General features: G+C 48.5%; 3 non-coding genes and 3 pseudogenes across 3 annotated transcripts; 2 read left to right on the forward strand and 4 right to left on the reverse strand.

Annotated features, from left to right (window-relative positions):
• Positions 1-958: 958 nt before the first annotated feature.
• On the forward strand, positions 959-1040 carry trnal-uag (transfer RNA leucine (anticodon UAG)). The gene has a single exon. It is a non-coding gene; the product is annotated as a tRNA-Leu (tRNA).
• Positions 1041-5863: 4823 nt separating this feature from the next.
• trnaa-ugc (transfer RNA alanine (anticodon UGC)) lies at positions 5864-5936 on the forward strand. Its single transcript has one exon. It is a non-coding gene; the product is annotated as a tRNA-Ala (tRNA).
• Positions 5937-16031: 10095 nt separating this feature from the next.
• LOC148671084 (5S ribosomal RNA) lies at positions 16032-16150 on the reverse strand (annotated as a pseudogene).
• Positions 16151-16687: 537 nt separating this feature from the next.
• Positions 16688-16806, reverse strand: LOC148671085 (5S ribosomal RNA). Its single transcript, XR_015937897.1, has one exon. It is a non-coding gene; the product is annotated as a 5S ribosomal RNA (ribosomal RNA).
• Positions 16807-17343: 537 nt separating this feature from the next.
• On the reverse strand, positions 17344-17462 carry LOC148671086 (5S ribosomal RNA; annotated as a pseudogene).
• A 537-nt stretch (positions 17463-17999) lies between these two features.
• On the reverse strand, positions 18000-18118 carry LOC148671087 (5S ribosomal RNA; annotated as a pseudogene).
• Between the last annotated feature and the right edge of the window lie 21 nt (positions 18119-18139).

Here is an 18139-nt window from a genome sequence, read left to right on the forward strand (position 1 = left end):
ATTGACAGGGTGCCCCTTTGGAACAATCGTCAGAAATTGTGAGAAAATGAAAGTTATGTAAGCTCTCACACAAAGCATTGAAGATTGGAATCTGAGTGTAAAAAAGTTACCCGTCTCCCAATGATAGGCAGGGATACACACCATGACTCGAATAGACTCAGCGAACTTTAACACCTATGATATTACAAGTGCTTTGCACGTGTCGAATTTCAAAAAGGAACTACTACAACAGTTGTGGACATAATTCAATACCACCGGCAAAGTCCAATGCCGGCAACATCTGAGAAAATAATGTTCACTCATGGAATTTGGTCTTTGAATGGCTGGCGGGAAAATTCATTTATACTCCTGTTGCACCCTCAGCTGAAACATGTTAAAATAACAACGCAGATTTGTTGCAGAACCTGACAAGAATTATTGGGTTAGCACTGTATGTATTCTTGTATATTTACTTTAATTTTAATATAAATGTAAACATGCATGCTGTATAAGCTATTGTAATTTTAAAATATGTTAGCTGAGGATGCGAAGGGGGCTATTATACCTTGTGAAACACGCAAGGAACTGTAAAAAAGGCTGTTATTTGAATAAAATTGGCGATCACAAGAAAACCACAATTTATGTGGTATTATCATCAATATCCTTCAAAATCTACGTTCAAATGAAGGATTTGAAGAAACTATGAAAAAAGCAACAGTAATAGCAGAGGATTTTGATTTTTGCTCTTCAAGTCAGCAGATCACCGTAGAGTTACACCCCTACAAACAGCACAAAGGATGAATCCCACCACCTTCATTATTGCTGTGTTTGTGCCAGTGAAAGTAGCGTTTGTGTTATTGAAAGCATCTCGGAAGATGAAGGTGCAGTCACTTCCACGTCATGATATCATTAGATCTGACGACAAGAGCTGAAGCCCCCCCTAGTCCAAGCCAGCAATGTGAAGATGGGTATGGAGGAAGGTAGCGTGGCTGAGTGGTCTAAGGTACTGGATTTAGGCTCCAGTCTCTCTGGGGGCGTGGGTTTGAATCCCACTGCTGCCAAATATTAATGTTTTAAGACCTGCAATACAATCAGTAAAAGCGCTTTTTGTTAGGCTGTGGGAGGTGTTTAGAGATAGACTTTCTAAAAGACAGGCTTAACATCAAGGCAGAAAAAATATTTTTTCTCAATAGAAATTCTCTTTGGCACGTTCAGCTTTATGTAGGGAACAACGTCTGCCGAGATCACTTTTGAGGCAGTGCACATGATAGTGTACCGGCAAGTACATTTAATATTGGCTGTGGTGGTGAGCTGCTTTTGTCTGTGAAACTTTTAATTCTTCACGCCGAATCGTTGGCAGGGGTAAAGCTTATTAAATCTTTGAACATAGCGCTCCATCAGAAATACTTTGTTCGTGATCAAAAGAGATCAGAGGATTAACTTCATGGATTCACATAGCATACCTTACAGGAAAGATTTAAAAGGGGAATTGATTGTGCTTCCTGATGTTGTTCCTGTCGTTTCTTTGGATACAAAGGTGAATGTTCTTTGACGTTCTGCTAGAGTATCCACTGGGTGGGCTTTATCAATCAGCTCGGAGAGGTCATCAGTGCTCTGTCTCTGGAAAATAATCAGCACTGTCGTTTTTCCCTGTGCTGTCTTTTAAAACATATAAGATCACGAGTTTACAGATTTCTCCAAATAACAACTATACATTTTAACCCAGCGGTTAGCATTCCTTCAATCCAATAGTTTTACTCCGGGTAAAAAGCAGCGAAATATATAGAGAGATTATATTCAAATATTTCAACGTTCTTATTGGATTACCTGTATGGAGATATCGCTCAGAATTCCTAATATGATTTTGAGTTCAGTTTTGCTTTACTACTTTCAGAGTCTTTTATTGACCTTGCTGAAGCAGAGAAGTGACATAATCACAAATGCGACTTACCTGTGCTGCTGTTTTTGGTTAATAATGATTATTGCAAGGAAAAAAAACAGCTCCTTGCATTAAGAGCAAGAGCAACCAACACGCTCGCTTGTTGAGTTGGGTTTTTTTTCCGTGGTGCTCTTCCTCAGATGTAAAGTTATTTGGCGAGCAAGGACCTCTGAGAAGGAGCCTGAATCCATCAAGAACTCAGAAATTCTAATATCGCACTACTGTCTTGTGTACAGAGATCTGCTTCTTCCTTTTTGAGTGTTTTGGTGTTTAAGAGCACGCTTCCTACCTCGAATGTTAGTTTCAGGAGATGTGCTACCGGATAAATGATTATCTTGAAAAGGTTTGGGGATGCACTGGCCGGGATTAAAACCCGGCTCAATTATTTGGAAGTCACCTGTACTGCCAACACACTTCTAAGAAGCACCCGCACATTTTCTCAATCCTCTCTCTCACCTACAAAGTTATGAAGACACAGACGACCAATGAAAACTAATTTGATTCACCCAAGGCTTCACTCTTCTGTTGTGATGTTGTTTTAATTAGTGTTAGCTGTGATGAGGTATTGTTTCTGTCTCTTAAAGTTTAAGAGTCTGCTCCTTTCTTCCTGGTATAGAAAAAAACATGTTCCATCTTTGTTTACAAACACCACTGTAAATTATTTGTCCATCTCTAAAGCCTGTGTGTATTGACAAGGCAATTCAAAAGCACATATTAAATAAGAACACGATCCTTCTTGTTACCATTCCCGTGGTTGGAGCGTTGTTTCGCCCTTTAACGTTCTTCTACAATATTTACAGACAGGGCTTTATCACTGGAGTTGTGTGCATCGGTCCATGAACATCAACTGTACTGCTGTTTTTCTATGCGTAATTTAATCGCAAGCACTTAAAAGATGCAAAAAGATTTCAAGGAAAACATAATTGAAAGACAGTCGAGTAAGGAGGTAGAAAAACGCTCTCCCCCATTGAAGAATCAACCACCGTCGCCCATGTGACTGGATATAAAAATAAATTATTCATTTCAATTATTCATGAAGGGTGGATTGTGGTCAGTGAACATATGCACATCTTTAAGTCAGTTCCACCATCTGTGCCATAGGGGATGTAGTTCAATGGTTTTCATGTATGAAGTTCCGAGTTCAATCCCTGGCATCACCAGATGTCTTACATTATTGTGCTCACATCGCAATCTTCTGTTGAGTGAGAACTCTTTGCTCGTGTTCATAGAGAGACAGGTTTACACAATTAAACTCAGTCACACACGAAGTGCTACAGTGTTGCTCTTGTAGTGATTCATAGCCGGTTCAGGGACGCCAAATATGTAATCATAGTGGCTCTCTGAAGGCACCAGTTCTGTAGGGTTTGGGCATTTACTGAGACAATTATTAATTGTAGCAGTAAATCACAAAGTTGATTCTTTTGATGGCTTTAGAATCCAACCATGCGACATAACTCAAACAACGCGCACACACAGGTACTAATACACGAGGATACATTTATTAATACATAGAATATGCCTTAAACTAACAGATCTTATCGAGAGGGTTATCAGAATACAAAAGATATATATTCAATCAGTTACAAAGAGTTACACATCAAGAGGACATACGTTCAGTATATCATTCATTAAGACCGTTTCGTAAAGTGAACTTGGTTACAACTTCTACATTAGATACTCAAACAAGTACATAACTCTTAGGAATTAAATTGATATCAACTGGTTGGGATAACAATTGAATTCTCGAGCTGTAATGCATTGAAGTTGAATACTCATCCAATCTTTGGGGATTCAGATCTCCTGCGGGCACAAAGAAACAGTTGCAGGCTGTTGCTGTCCAATCCGCGCTCTCTGGCTTGGTGCCAGGCTGTGCTGTGCGGCTTGCGACGGTGCGCTGCTGATGCTCACTGTTGGCTTTAACTAGCAAAGTTTGTGCACAGGAGAAAAGATGACTGTGGGTCCCAGCAAGTCAGGAAGAGGACCAGTTCGTTATGATGAAGAGCTAGTTCTGAATAGTGATTCAGCTGTCCACAGATCCGACCTGTTCACGAGGCCTGCTGCTGGTTACTCTCTGGCAACCTCCACTCTAGACTCTTAGAACAAAGGAAAGTTCTGGCACTCGGACACACTGGCCATTCCGTGGTTGTCCGGGCTGAGTCTCAGGATGGTCAGGAGGCGCGCTGCGAGGATGTCCTGCCCTTGGGAGCCTTCTGCTCCTGGGCCGTCCTGCCCTGGAATTCTCCTTTGAATTCCCTTTAGAACAGTCCACAGAATCCTCTCCAGAATCCCTTCTGAATCTCTCAGGCTCTCTGTGTTGCCTGTTTTTACCTGGAGGAACTTCAGCTCATTGATTGGCTGAAAGTTCCATGGGCATCAGAGTCCCACGTCGGTTACTCGGCCCTACCAGTCCCTGATTGGTTGATCAAGGTGAGATATGAGTCACTTAGTCCTGACACTTAGGAATGCAATCCAGATGTCCAACTCGCACTCCCTAGACAGATAGGCGCCAATGGGTGACCATTGATCATGATAGCCAGGCTTAGCTAAGTGCATCCCCCTTTGGGAGCTGTCCTTGGACCTTAAATCACCTTGCATGAATGGTTTCTCTGTGGCTGCACCACAGAGATGAACAGAGAAATGAGGCCTAATTTGGGAAAGCTCAGAAACACTTAATTCTGCATTATTATTAAGCCTCACCGCTACACTCTGCTGTTTTAAATGTACCTCCAAAGCATTTTGTTCTGTTAACTACCAAATGATTTGAACTAATTTTACATCATATTCAGGAAATCCAGAGAAGGTCATCAGACTTTTAGTGGCTGTTGAAGAAAACACCTGTTGAATCTCACCAGGGATTTCTTGAGAGATCATTCAGCAAGCAAGTTAACAGGGGTTAACGTAGAGAGTGGCGGAGGTGGGATGTCAGGGCTTGACGTCACTGCTTTATGCAAAGAATGGAGGGGTGGTCGTCAGGGCTATATGACTGTGCTTCACGCAGAGAGTGGTGGGGGTGTGATGTCAGGGCCATACGACAGTGCTTTACACAGAGAGTGGCGGAGGTGGGATGTCAGGGCCTGACAACACAGCTTAACGCAGAGAGTGGATGGGTGGGTGTCAGGGCCATATGACACTTCTTTACGTAGAGAATGGCGGGGGTGGGATGTCAGGGCTTGACGACACTGCTTTATTCAAAGAGTGGAGGGGTGGGTGTCAGGGCTATATGACAGTGCTTTCCGCAGAGAGTGGTGGGGGTGGGATGTCAGGGCCATATGACACTGCTTTACACAGAGAATGGAGGAGGTGGGATGTCAGGGCCTGAAAACACAGCTTAACGCAGAGAGTGGAGGGGTGGTGTCAGGGCCATACGACACTTCTTTACACAGAGAGTGGTGGGGGTGGGATGTCAGGGCCATATGACACTGCTTTATACAGAGAGTGGCGGGGGTGGGATGTCAGGGCCTGAAGATACAGCTTAACGCAGAGAGTGGAGGGGTGGGCGTCAGGGCCATACGACACTTCTTTATGCAGAGAGTGGTGGGGGTGGGATGTCATGGTTATACGACAGTGCTTTCCATTGAGAGTGGTGGGGGTGGGATGTTATGGCCATAAGACACTGCTTTATGCAGAGAGTTGAGGGATTGATGTCAGGGCCATACGACAGTGCTCCACTCAGGCCTCTGCTTGAATTTGTACTCCTCCTCTCTCCCTACCTCTACCTCTATGATATTTGCACTTTCTGGAGAGGCGATTTTCTCCACTTCAGTAGCCCGATTGCGTGGAGAGGGCTGTAGAATGTGGCACCGCCTTTCCTGCTCCGTCCATGACAGGCGTGCTGGTCTCTGGAGAGAGAGCACGGTCCATCAGCGTACTCCAATAAAGGCACTGGAAGCAGCTGAAACGCATTGGCGAAGCTCAGCACTGGGCCGCTGGGCACATCTTACCACTGTTTCCGTAGTGTAGTGGTTGTCATGTTCGCCTTGCATGCGAAAGGCCCTCGGTTCGAAACCGGGTGGAAACAGACTGGCTTCTTTTGTCGCATACAAATGGGTTGTACAACTTTTAACTAGCAAATGGAAGAGGGCTGAAGTAAGAGACAAGATGTAAATAGGGTTAACTTAAGTCAGTTCTGCCTGAAAATTAGACTTCTAAGCAACAGGGGTTTATGGCAGGAAAGGGGGTTAACTGATAAGGATTCCAGATGCGAGGGGGCATAATCTTAAACTGACCATTTGGCCAGGGTCTCTTAACTGGCCAAATACCACGACCCCCTTACCATAACACCGAATGACGTCTGAAGCAGCAAGGAAGGACTATATAACCTAAAAGTTTGTACCGGCACATCGAACAATACTTCGGTTTTGTTGTTTCTTGTGGGAAACAAGACTTCGGCTTTATTGTTCCTTGTGTCCGTCATGGCAGTGAACAGGTCCTGGTTACAGGATCTCTAAAAAAGGAAATAAAGACTGAAATCAGATCCGACCCACCATGCTGCCACGGTGACGGTGCACTGCCCAGTGAAAGTGGCAGCCTGTCCCTGGACTGTGGGAAACTGGAGCACCTGGAGGAAACCCCCACAGACCAGGGAGAGAACATGCAAACTCCACACAGACAGCACCCACACCCCAGGTCCAGCACTGTGAAGCATGCCCGACGATGCGGAAGGGCTTTTACAAATGAGTGTGTAACTCACACTGGTGCCCAGGATGGCCTGCTACCGGAACGCAACCTAATTTTCTTAATGCAGTTTGTTCGAAGCGGTTTGCAGGAGCTGGAGGTGAGGACTGAGCTGGGGTCCAGTGTGCGAGAGTGACTACTGATGTCGTGTGTGTGTGTGTGTGTGTGTGTGTGTGTGTGTGTGTGTGTGTGTGTGTCTGGATCATTGTGAGCGCCGTCAGGTTTGTGTATTTGTTTAAACAAGAGGACGTGTCTGTGCGGGTCTGACTCTGTGTGAGGGTGCAGCTCTAACTGTTCGCGCGCGGGCGTGTCTATCTCTCTACACTGCATGAGGGGATAAATCTGCCTCCGAGAACCCGACTTTTCAGAAGAAAAATCTATGAAAAGGCACGGCCTGGCCCTCTTCTCTTGCTCCCGACGTATTACACATTGGGGGATGAAGCTGGTGTCTTCAGCTGTAACCCTAGCTATTTATGCAAACAGCTCTTTTATGAAAAGCAGCTCTAGGCCTAGACAAGAGGAACAGATAAAACAAATCTTAGATTTATGGCTTATTCAAAGCAGACTGAGCGCTGCTATACTGTATGTAGGAGCCAGAGATGAAGAATGAGCTATTTAAGGAAATCAGGAGTGTGAGAGAGGGAGTGTGTGTTTTTCCTCCCAATAGAGAAGGCTTGTGGTTCTTTCTGCTTTTCTGCACAGGCTGCCAACATAAGTACGTGTTGGGTTCTTGGTTTGAATGCTCGAGTTGTCAGGCTGGCGTTTTTTGTTCCTATTGGAGCCCATAATTGTGAACAAGGCGCTTGAGGACGTCTCTGTGCAGGTGTGCGTTTGTAATGACGTGTGTGCGCATCTCTGTAGCGGATGTTTCAGTAAAAAAACGCATTTAAAACATTCAACCTTTTCATGTTCCTAATATTCTTTCATTCTTCACAATAATAACTAAGGTTGCTGCTGGAAGAGGTGTTAGTGGGGCCAGCAGGGGGAACTCTCACCCTGTGGCCCATGTGGGTCCTAATGCCCCAGTATAGTGACGGGGACACTGGAAAAACTGTAAACAGGTGCCGTCCTTCAGATGAGACGTAAAACCGAGGTCCTGACTCTCTGTGGTCATTAAAAATCCCGGGGTGTTTCTCGAAAAGAGTAGGGGTTTTACCCCAGTGTCCTGGCCAAATTTCCCATTGACCCTTACCAATCATGGCCTCCTAATAACCCCCATTTATGAATTGGCTTCATTACTCTGCTCTCCTCCCCACTCATAGCTGGTGTGTGGGGAGCGTTCTGGTGCACTATGGCTGCCGTCCCATCATCCAGGTGGATGCTGCACATTTGTGGTGGTGGAGGGGAGTCCCCATGTCCTGCAAAGCGCTTTGAGTGGAGTGTCCAGAAAAGCACTATATAAGTGTAAGCAATTATTATTCATTATAATGTAATAAGTCCATTATTTCTCACCCCTCCATTGCAAGGCATACACAACACAAACACCAGGAACAATTATCTCAGAAGTGAATTGCAAATGTATTGAGTTGTGATGCAACTGTAACTTGAACCTAACATGACTGTGGCGTGCATTTTTGAAATTGCATTTTCACAGCTGAAATACAAAATGAAGCTGATCGCAGTCCAAACTCAAGGTATTGTTGTAAAACAAAATATTCAACATGTTTCTACCTGTCCCTTTTCAGCTCACTCAGAAGTCCACAGCCTGCAGCCTGGTGCCTCTCTGTCTCCCCCCTCCACACTGCTGGTCCAGTGGAGGTGCTGTTTGATCCTGCACGATCTGTCCGGAATCGTATAGTCTTACTGAGCAGCGCAGGGCTCCCTGGCCCCAGGTACGAACAGTGAGTGTCAGTGCAGAACAGCTCTCTGACACTCCGCTCCCTCACTCCAGCTGATCAGGGCAACTACACAGTGAGGGACCTTAATGGAAGCAGTATCAGCACTGTGATCGTCACTGTGGGTGGTGAGCAGGTCTACAGTAGGATCACTAGAGGGCTCTATATTCTTGACAGAGTGTGTTCTTATATCATCCTCTGTCCTGATTGTCTTTCAGCTCACAGAGACAATGTCACCCTGCAGCCTGAAGCCTCTCTGTCTGTCCCTCTGTTCACTGGAGAGCCAGTGGAGGTGCTGTTTGATCCTGCAGGAGGTGGAAACTGGACCTCAGTGTGTTCTGTCCAGAACAGCACAGCCAGCTGTGTCCCCCAGTACAGTTTTTTTTATTTTTGATGATTAGCCATATGTTGATTACAATATTGTACATAATGTATAATTTGAACTCGATATTTTTCAGGAGTGAATGATTGTATATTTTCAGAATAAATTTCGAAACCAAATTATTGTCCCTCGATCTCTGTCTCTCTCTCGTCCTGCTGTCTGTCTGTCCCTGCCTCTCTGTCTCTCTCTCTTTCAGCCCCGTCTGTCAGTCTGTCTGTCCTTCTCTCTCCTTCCTCTCTCTCTCTCCTTCCGCTCTCTCTCTCGGTTTGTTTGTCCCTCAATCTCAATCTTTCTCTTTGCCTGCTGTCTTTCTGTGCCTTCATCTTTGTGTCTCTCTCTCCTTCCTTTCTGTCTGTCTCTCTGTCTGTCCTGCGTTGTCCCAGCTGGGCCTGTCTCCCCGGCTCTCTGCCTTCAGCTCTGTTCGCCGATGTCCCACCAGCCCGTCTCTCTCTCAGCCTGTCTCTTGACTTGCAGGAGGAAGAGGAGGTGGAGACAGCTCCTCCGGCAGGAGAGAGGAAGAAGGTCAGTGCTGGTCCCACCCTGCCTCCTGTCCTGTCTGTGGTGGAGTTTCGCCATCTTGTCTGTCTTGTCAGCTCTGTCTGTCACTGTCTCTCTCCTCCTCCTCTCTGTGCTGTGGTGTCCAGTCAGTGTGTCTCTCTCCTCCTCTTCTCTGTCCTATGGTGTACAGTGGGTCAGTATTAGTGGGCTACACCCAGGCTCACTCACTGCGAGTGTGATCTCAGCAGAGTCTCTGTACTCTTGGGACACTTGACTCACGTGTCTCTCTCTTTCTCTCCCTGTGCTGTCCCTCTCCTGCCCCCTCTCTCCCTACTCGGACTCCAGCTGGAGGAGGTCCAATCACCACCTCCTGTGAGACAGAAGAAAAAGAAAGTGGGTAATGCTCTGATTCTCTCTTTACTCCTGTCCAGTGTCCAGTCAGTGTGTGTGTATGAACCCCTCTCTCTCTCAGTGCAGTGTTCATGTACTGGAGTGTCCAGTCAGTGTGTGTGTATGAACCCCTCTCTCTCTCAGTGCAGTGTTCATGTCCTGGAGTGTCCAGTCCGACTCTTAACGTGACTCTCCTGTCTCTGCTTCAGAAGTGCTGGTGCGTCTTTTTAAAGTCCCTGAGCTGCATGTCGGTGGAGACAGATGATAAGGACGAGCCGATGGAGGCGGCGGAGACCGTGTGTCAGGAGAGGAAGAGCGAGGGAGAGGAGGAGCAGGCTGCCGGGAAGGACAAGAAGAAGAAGAGGAGGTGCAGGTGAGCAGACAGGGGGACGCCGCCCGGTCGTGTCTGTGATTCAAGAAGGAGTCTCCTCTTGCTGTTTGATGTCATGGTGATGTCCGTGTCTGTGTCCCTCACACCTGCAATAACAATATTCTTTCCAGGTTCCTTTCCTGGTTCTGTGCCAGCTAAGATCGGAGTCGCCTTCCCCACCAAGGACTGGACTGGACTGGACTGGACTGGAGCTGAGGGACCCCAGACTGTGCTGGACCGAAGCTGAGGGACCCCAGTCTGTGCTGGACCGAAGCTGAGGGACCCCAGTCTGTGCTGGGCCAAAGCTGAGGGACCCCAGTCTGTGCTGGACCGAAGCTGAGGGACTCCAGACTGTGCTGGACCAAAGCTGAGGGGCCCCAGACTGGACTGGACTGGAGCTGAGGGGCCCCAGGCTGTGCTGGACCGAAGCTGAGGGACCCCAGACTGGACTGGACCAAAGCTAAGGGACCCCAGACTGTGCTGGACTGAAGCTGAGGGACCCCAGTCTGGACCGAAGCTGAGAGACCCCAGTCTGTGCTGGACCGAAGCTGAGGGACCCCAGTCTGGACTGCACTGGAGCTGAGGGACCCCAGTCTGGACCGAAGCTGAGGGACCCCAGTCTGTGCTGGGCCGAAGCTGAGGGACACCAGTCTGGACTGAAGCTGAGGGACCCCAGACTGTGCTGGACCGAAGCTGAGGGACCCCAGTCTGTGCTGGACCGAAGCTGAGGGACCCCAGACTGTGCTGGACCGAAGCTGAGGGACCCCAGACTGGGCTGCACTGGAGCTGAGGGACACCAGACTGGACTGGACTGCACTGGAGCTGAGGGGCCCCATACTGGACTGGACCAGAGCTGAGGGGCCCCAGACTGGACTGGACCGGAGCTGAGGGACCCCAGATCCCAGTCTGGACTGAAGCTGAGGGACCCCAGTCTGGACTGAAGCTGAGGGACCCCAGACCCCAGTCTGGACTGAAGCTGAGGGACCCCAGACTGGACTGTGGAAAGCTTTCACATTATCTCCACCTGAGTCCTCAGATCGTCTGCATGACCTTGTATTATTAAGTATTATTTTAAGGTCCTGTGATGATCGTAAGATGGGGGGGGGGGGGGTGTGTCCCTTGACATTAATCTGTATTGTAATTTTTGTTCTTTTGTTTAGCATCATTAAAATGTTTTTTAAAAAAAGCTTTTGGTTTTTTCCCTCCCCCCCCCGAAACGAACGAACAGAGTCTGTCTTTCTCTTTCATCCCGGAGAGTTTGTGGTTGATGGATTGAGGCCGAGAGCCCTCGTTGTCGGCGTGCCACCAGTTAGCGGGGCTAAAGCAGGGGGGGCATCGTGTCCAATACTCCTTGAAACGAGACAGATTTCAAGCCACCTCCGTCTGAAGAGAAGGAAGTTGACCACGAACTCCAGGGTGTCCTAGGAAGCTCTTTAGCCATCGTTTGCCCAGCAGCCATCTCACCCTGCAGCTCCCAGCTAGCAGCCCCCTCCCCACTGGAGCCCAGCAGGTAGAAGCCTGGTCAGTACCTGGAGGGGAGACTCCTGGGAAAAACTGAGGTTGCTGCTGGGAGAGGTGTGAGTGGGGCCAGCAGGGGGCGCTTTCACCCTGCGGTCTGTGTGGGTCCTGATGCCCCAGTATAGTGACGGGGGACACTGGACTGTAAACAGGCGCCGTCCTTCGGATAAGACGTCAAACCGAGGTCCTGACTCTCTGTGCTCATTAACAATCCCGGGGTGTTTCTGGAGAGGAGTAGGGGTGTTACCCCAGTGTCCTGGCCTGATTCCCCCCCTGGTCTTGACCCATCATGGCCTCCTTATCACCCCCCCTCTCTGAACTGGCTCCATCCCTCTGCTCTCCTCCCCACTGAGAGCTGCTGTGTGCTGAGCGGACTGGAGCATCATCCACGTGGGGGCTGCACACTGGGGGGGCTGGAGGGGATCCCCCTGACCTGGGAAGAGCTCTGAGTGGAGAGTCCAGACGGATTAATTATTATTATTATTATTCGTGCTGCACTGGGCTTCAGTCCTGGTAGTGAGAGGGGGATCTGTGATCAGTACAGATACTTATGACTGTATAATAATACACGATAGAAATGGAAAACAGGGTAGCGCTGTAGTCTCTTCGAAACGTTTTGAACTGCCAGAAGAAGTTTTCACAACCCGGACTCGTGAAGGTACAGGTCTTCTCCCTTCGTCCGGAGTAAGGTGAGAGGTTATCCCCTCGGGGCGCAGTATCCCCGATGCACCCCCCCACCACCACACAAAATGACACACACTTCTGTGACGATTGGGAGACCCCGGTTCGATCAGCCCCTGCGGTGTAGGAAACGACCCGCTGGAGAGAACACGCAGACTCCACACAGAAGGGTCACCTCGGCATTTATTCCAACAGCAAAACACCAGAGAGAAACGGGTCTCCGAAAGATGAGCGCACACCGGGAAAAACACTACGGGGTCATTACAAATGGGAATAGGAGTTCTTTTTTTCTTTTCCGGACGTCAGTTGTATCTTGTCCTGGTGATTTCTCCTGTTTCGAACGGAGTTCAATGTCACGTTTCTACTTTATTAGAGAGAGGCACTGAACTTTGGGGAACGTGACATCCACCCAGTATTACTAGTAGGTTGATAAATATAAATGTTCTTTTTCCCCCCGTATGATACCTCGCGAAATATAACGATGGCCAACTCCTTAAGTCGAAATTTAAACCCTTCTCACGCTACAAGACAGTCCGTCAACATCGCCGCGGCCCGAAGCGCGACCTTCGGTATGACGTTGGCGGAAGGGGGTAGGGTAAGTACGTCACAGCCGGGGGAAGCCCCTATCACGTGAGAGGGGTGCTGCGGGCGACGAGCCCCCGGGGGTGAAGAGAAGTTGATTTGCGTGGGGTGTGGAAACACTACACGACCGGGCAAGCGAGCCGTTTTTTTTTTTGTTTTGTTTTTTCAGAACATCAGAACAACCGCAGAGATGACCATCGATCCACTCCGGACGTTTCCTTTTTTGTCCTTTTTGGCCTCCAAAATAAAAAAAAAAACTGGGATCCATCGTGGCGTTGCCAAATTAAAACGTCAACCACTTTTCGGGCTTTCGTGCTGTCCATGATGAAACCGTCATGGTTGTGTAAGGATACGTTACGTCACAGACCGGCGGCGCTCGGACGTGAGGAGTGTCGTTACGTTTTTGAAACGGGCACGTCAGACAAGATCTCTGACAAGATCTCTGAAAAACCCAAACCTGTAAGATTCAATTTCAATTCAGTTTTTTTTATATAGCGCCTTTCACAACAAGAATGCCCCAAGGCCCCGAACAAAGGAGTTGTTCCACACCCCCGCCACCCTCTGTGTACAGTAGAGCCCCCTGTACTGACTGGGGGGGCTCACCCAGCTGTGTCTGGAGAGAAGCCGGGGTATCGGCTTCAACCACAGGGCTGGGCGGCTTGTTCCCCACCCCCATCCCCTTCTGTGTACAGAAGAGCCTCCTGTCCTGACTCCAGTAGGAAATGTGACCTGGAGGCAACACACCGGCTTCTTTTAACAGATCACCTCGGGAATCGGGAACAACGGAGCTGTGTGTGGCCGTCTGTACGGAGGGGTTCAGCGCGGGGGGGCTCCGGGCTCGGGTCTGGACCCGGGGGGGGGGGCTGTCTGTGTGGAGTCTGCATGTTCTCCCTGTGTTCTTCGGGTCCAAAGACAGGCTTTTGGGCTAATTGGCTTCTGGGAAAACTGGCCCTGGTGTGTGTGTGTCCTATGATGGAGTGCTGTCCTGTCCAGGGTGTGTGAGTGAATGTGTGTTTGTCATGTGATGGACTGGTTCCTGTCCAGGGTGTGTGAGTGTGTGTGTCTGAGTGTCCTGTGAGGGACTGGTGTCCTATCCAGGTTGTGTGTGTGTCCTGTGAGGGACTGGTGTCCTGTTCAGGGTGTGTGAGTGTGTGTGTGTATCCTGTGAGTGACTGGTGTCCTATCTAGGGTGTGTGTATGTCCTGTGATGGACTGGTGTCCTGTCCAGGGTGTGTGAGTGAGTGTGTGTGTGTCCTGTGATGGACTGGTGTCCTGTCCAGGGTGTGTGAGTGTGTGTGTCTGTGTGTCCTGTGATGGACAGATGGTACCAAGCCTGGACACCCATGAGACACTGGCTTCCTCAGAAGACTCTCACGGAGGGCACACTGTCCCTAACCCGGGTCCAGAAGAAACTACAGTGATCTATAATTCCTGCGCCTCGGAAGGGTTTATGACGTCTATGTCCGGCGCCCGCGCCCGTGGACTGGCGGTTTGGCGTCGCGCTCCGCAGCTCGAGCTTCGGTGCGAGGCAGGGCGGGAGGGAGCCGATGTGGCCTCGGCGCCATCTTTGCTGGTGAGTCAATTGTGACCGTTGCGGTACAATAAACCATCAATAAACCTTTTCCCACCCCGTCCAGTATTTCTGTCGCGGCCCACGTCCCTTACAATCGACAAACTATAAAAAAAACAGTAGCCCTTCGCAACATTACACGCCATTTTTTTTATTTTAAACGTCCGCTAGATACGCAGGTGGTTCGATACCTGTCTTATCCTCGCCGGCGTCTTTATACCGGCAAGTGAATTTTATTTGGGGTCCCTCAGAATTGTGACAGAAATGTCAGTGAACCACAATAAAAAACGAAACTTTTTTTTTAAAGGCGGTGAATGGATTTTTTGAGTAACCGTGTAGCGACTAACGTAAGGAAAAAAAGTTGTCTTTCCCTACGAAGACGTTTTGGTACAGGACTTTCTTTAAATATCAGTTGTGCATAGCGTTTTACAAAAAGTTGATGATGATCTTGGAGATAATTGCAAAGGAAAATTGAGATAACTACCAAAACATTACGTGTGAAACGACAGGACAGAACTTTGAACCCACAAAGAAACAAAGGTATGAAATATTGCCTCGTCATGGGGGGTTGATAATTGTAGTAAGTGTTCCTAATTTTCGTAAAGAAATGTATATTATGGGAGTCACACGTGAGATTTAGTGTATATACGTTTCATATTGTGCATATATACGGGGTTAAAAAGTGGAATGAGTATGATTATAAACTCGTGTGTCCTATAATCAGATAATTTTTGAACAAGCTTTGATTAGACAGGTGAAAAACAACATCAGATCCTTTATTTTAATATATTCTCACGTCTGAATATCAGCTTCTCCCCTCTGGCCAACATTTCAGGGCTCCCAGGTGTAGATCCCAAATTGAAACAAATATTAATTTGTTACCCAGTTAAACAGTTAATAGAAGTGAGTGACCAGGGTAAATAAAGGTGGGTCAGTGTAAACTGTTTATTCTGGACCAGACTTCGTCATGTGTGATATGTCATGACTTCTTATATGAAGTTTTATCTTTATATTTAGTTCTACATGTGTAATAGATGCGATGTGTGTCCATAAAAAGGTTTCTCCAGGGGAAAATCAAGTTCGTTTTAAAACCGTGTTTCCTTTTTAGGGTAGGTTTGCATTCCAAGTGTGGGGTTTTTGCCTTTTTGTATTTCTGCTGAGACAAGTTGCCTTTCTTATACGCGGAGGGATCTGCTCGTGAGATGTCCGCTTGGTCCATTTCTGAGCTCAGTATAAGGTGTAGAAAGCATGACTGTCATCATAACCCGCATCTCACCCAGGTGTGGAATAATGTTGTGACTATTGCTTCAGCAATAACATGCTGATTGCATGTTTCTAGATGGGAATAACAGAGATCTCAACTACTGAGGGGCCTTATTAATAAAGTCTCCACAGCCGAAGCGCTGTGTCTCTTTTCAGCTGGCGATAAACCTTTCCTCGATCCTTTGCGGACTTGTAAAACTGTTCCTGATCAGAATAAAAAACGCTCACGCTAATACACAAGCACCCGTGTTTCGCCAAAGCTGACAAATAAACAGACGGACAAGCCGCACTGCACGTGTGAACAGGGGAATGAGCGAGCGAGCGGGGATAGGGCGCCTCCTGCGCTTAAAAGCTTACAGCACCTGGGATTCCCAGGCGGTCTCTCATCCAAGTACTAACCAGGCCCATCCCTGTTTAGCTTCCGAGATCAGACGAGATCAGGCGTGCTCAAAGGGGTGTGGCCGTAAGCAAGGGCAAGGCTCGCTGGCACCCTTCTTATTGAGAGGACAGCTCCGTCACCTCTTTTACGACGCTGCTTTTTTTCCCTTGCGTTTTTCTCTTCTTCCCACGTTCTCTCTCTTCACTGTCTTCGTCCCCGCTCTATTTCACTTCATCCTTTCACTCTTGCTTCCTTCCAATGAGGACGGAGCTGCGGGAGAAAGGGCGCTATAGAGGATCGCTGTGGAGAGCTGCTGCTGTGCTTTGACATCTGAGCTCTGTGGAAAACGATCTCAATACAATTCTGAAAAACGCGACTCTCCGAACGCCAGCCGAACAAGTCTCCACAGCCGAAGCGCTGTGTCTCTTTTCAGCTGGCAATAAACCTTTCCTCGATCCTTTGCGGACTTTTAAAACTGTTCCTGATCAGAATAAAAAACGCTCACGCTAATACACAAGCACCCGTGTCTCGCCAAAGCTGACAAATAAACAGACGGACAAGCCGCACTGCACGTGTGAACAGGGGAATGAGCGAGCGAGCGGGGATAGGGCGCCTCCTGCGCTTAAAAGCTTACAGCACCTGGTATTCCCAGGCGGTCTCCCATCCAAGTACTAACCAGGCCCATCCCTGTTTAGCTTCCGAGATCAGACGAGATCAGGCGTGCTCAAGGGGGTGTGGCCGTAAGCGAGAACAAGGCTCGCTGGCACCCTTCTTATTGAGAGGACAGCTCCGTCACCTCTTTTACGACGCTGCTTTTTTTCCCTTGCGTTTTTCTCTTCTTCCCACGTTCTCTCTCTTCACTGCCTTCGTCCCCGCTCTATTTCACTTCAGCCTTTCACTCTTGCTTCCTTCCAATGAGGACGGAGCTGCGGGAGAAAGGGCGCTATAGAGGATCACTGTGGAGAGCTGCTGCTGTGCTTTGACATCTGAGCTCTGTGGAAAACGATCTCAATACAATTCTGAAAAACGCGACTCTCCGAACGCCAGCCGAACAAGTCTCCACAGCCGAAGCGCTGTGTCTCTTTTCAGCTGGCGATAAACCTTTCCTCGATCCTTTGCGGACTTGTTAAACTGTTCATGATCAGAATAAAAAACGCTCACGCTAATACACAAACACCCGTGTCTCGCCAAAGCTGACAAATAAACAGACGGACAAGCCGCACTGCACGTGTGAACAGGGGAATGAGCGAGCGAGCGGGGATAGGGCGCCTCCTGCGCTTAAAAGCTTACAGCACCTGGTATTCCCAGGCGGTCTCCCATCCAAGTACTAACCAGGCCCATCCCTGTCTAGCTTCCGAGATCAGACGAGATCAGGCGTGCTCAAGGGGGTGTGGCCGTAAGCGAGAGCAAGGCTCGCTGGCACCCTTCTTATTGAGAGGACAGCTCCGTCACCTCTTTTACGACGCTGCTTTTTTTCTCTTGCGTTTTTCTCTTCTTCCCACGTTCTCTCTCTTCACTGCCTTCGTCCCCGCTCTATTTCACTTCAGCCTTTCACTCTTGCTTCCTTCCAATGAGGACGGAGCTGCGGGAGAAAGGGCGCTATAGAGGATCGCTGTGGAGAGCTGCTGCTGTGCTTTGACATCTGAGCTCTGTGGAAAACGATCTCAATACAATTCTGAAAAACGCGACTCTCCGAACGCCAGCCGAACAAGTCTCCACAGCCGAAGCGCTGTGTCTCTTTTCAGCTGGCGATAAACCTTTCCTCGATCCTTTGCGGACTTGTTAAACTGTTCCTGATCAGAATAAAAAACGCTCACGCTAATACACAAGCACCCGTGTCTCGCCAAAGCTGACAAATAAACAGACGGACAAGCCGCACTGCACGTGTGAACAGGGGAATGAGCGAGCGAGCGGGGATAGGGCGCCTCCTGCGCTTAAAAGCTTACAGCACCTGGTATTCCCAGGCGGTCTCCCATCCAAGTACTAACCAGGCCCATCCCTGTTTAGCTTCCGAGATCAGACGAGATCAGGCGTGCTCAAGGGGGTGTGTCCGTAAGCGAGAGCAAAGCTCGCTGGCAC

The sequence above is a fragment of the Lepisosteus platostomus genome, chromosome 5, assembly GCF_059453375.1.
Source record: "Lepisosteus platostomus isolate fLepPlt1 chromosome 5, fLepPlt1.hap1, whole genome shotgun sequence".
NCBI classification, from domain to species: Eukaryota; Metazoa; Chordata; class Actinopteri; order Semionotiformes; family Lepisosteidae; genus Lepisosteus; species Lepisosteus platostomus.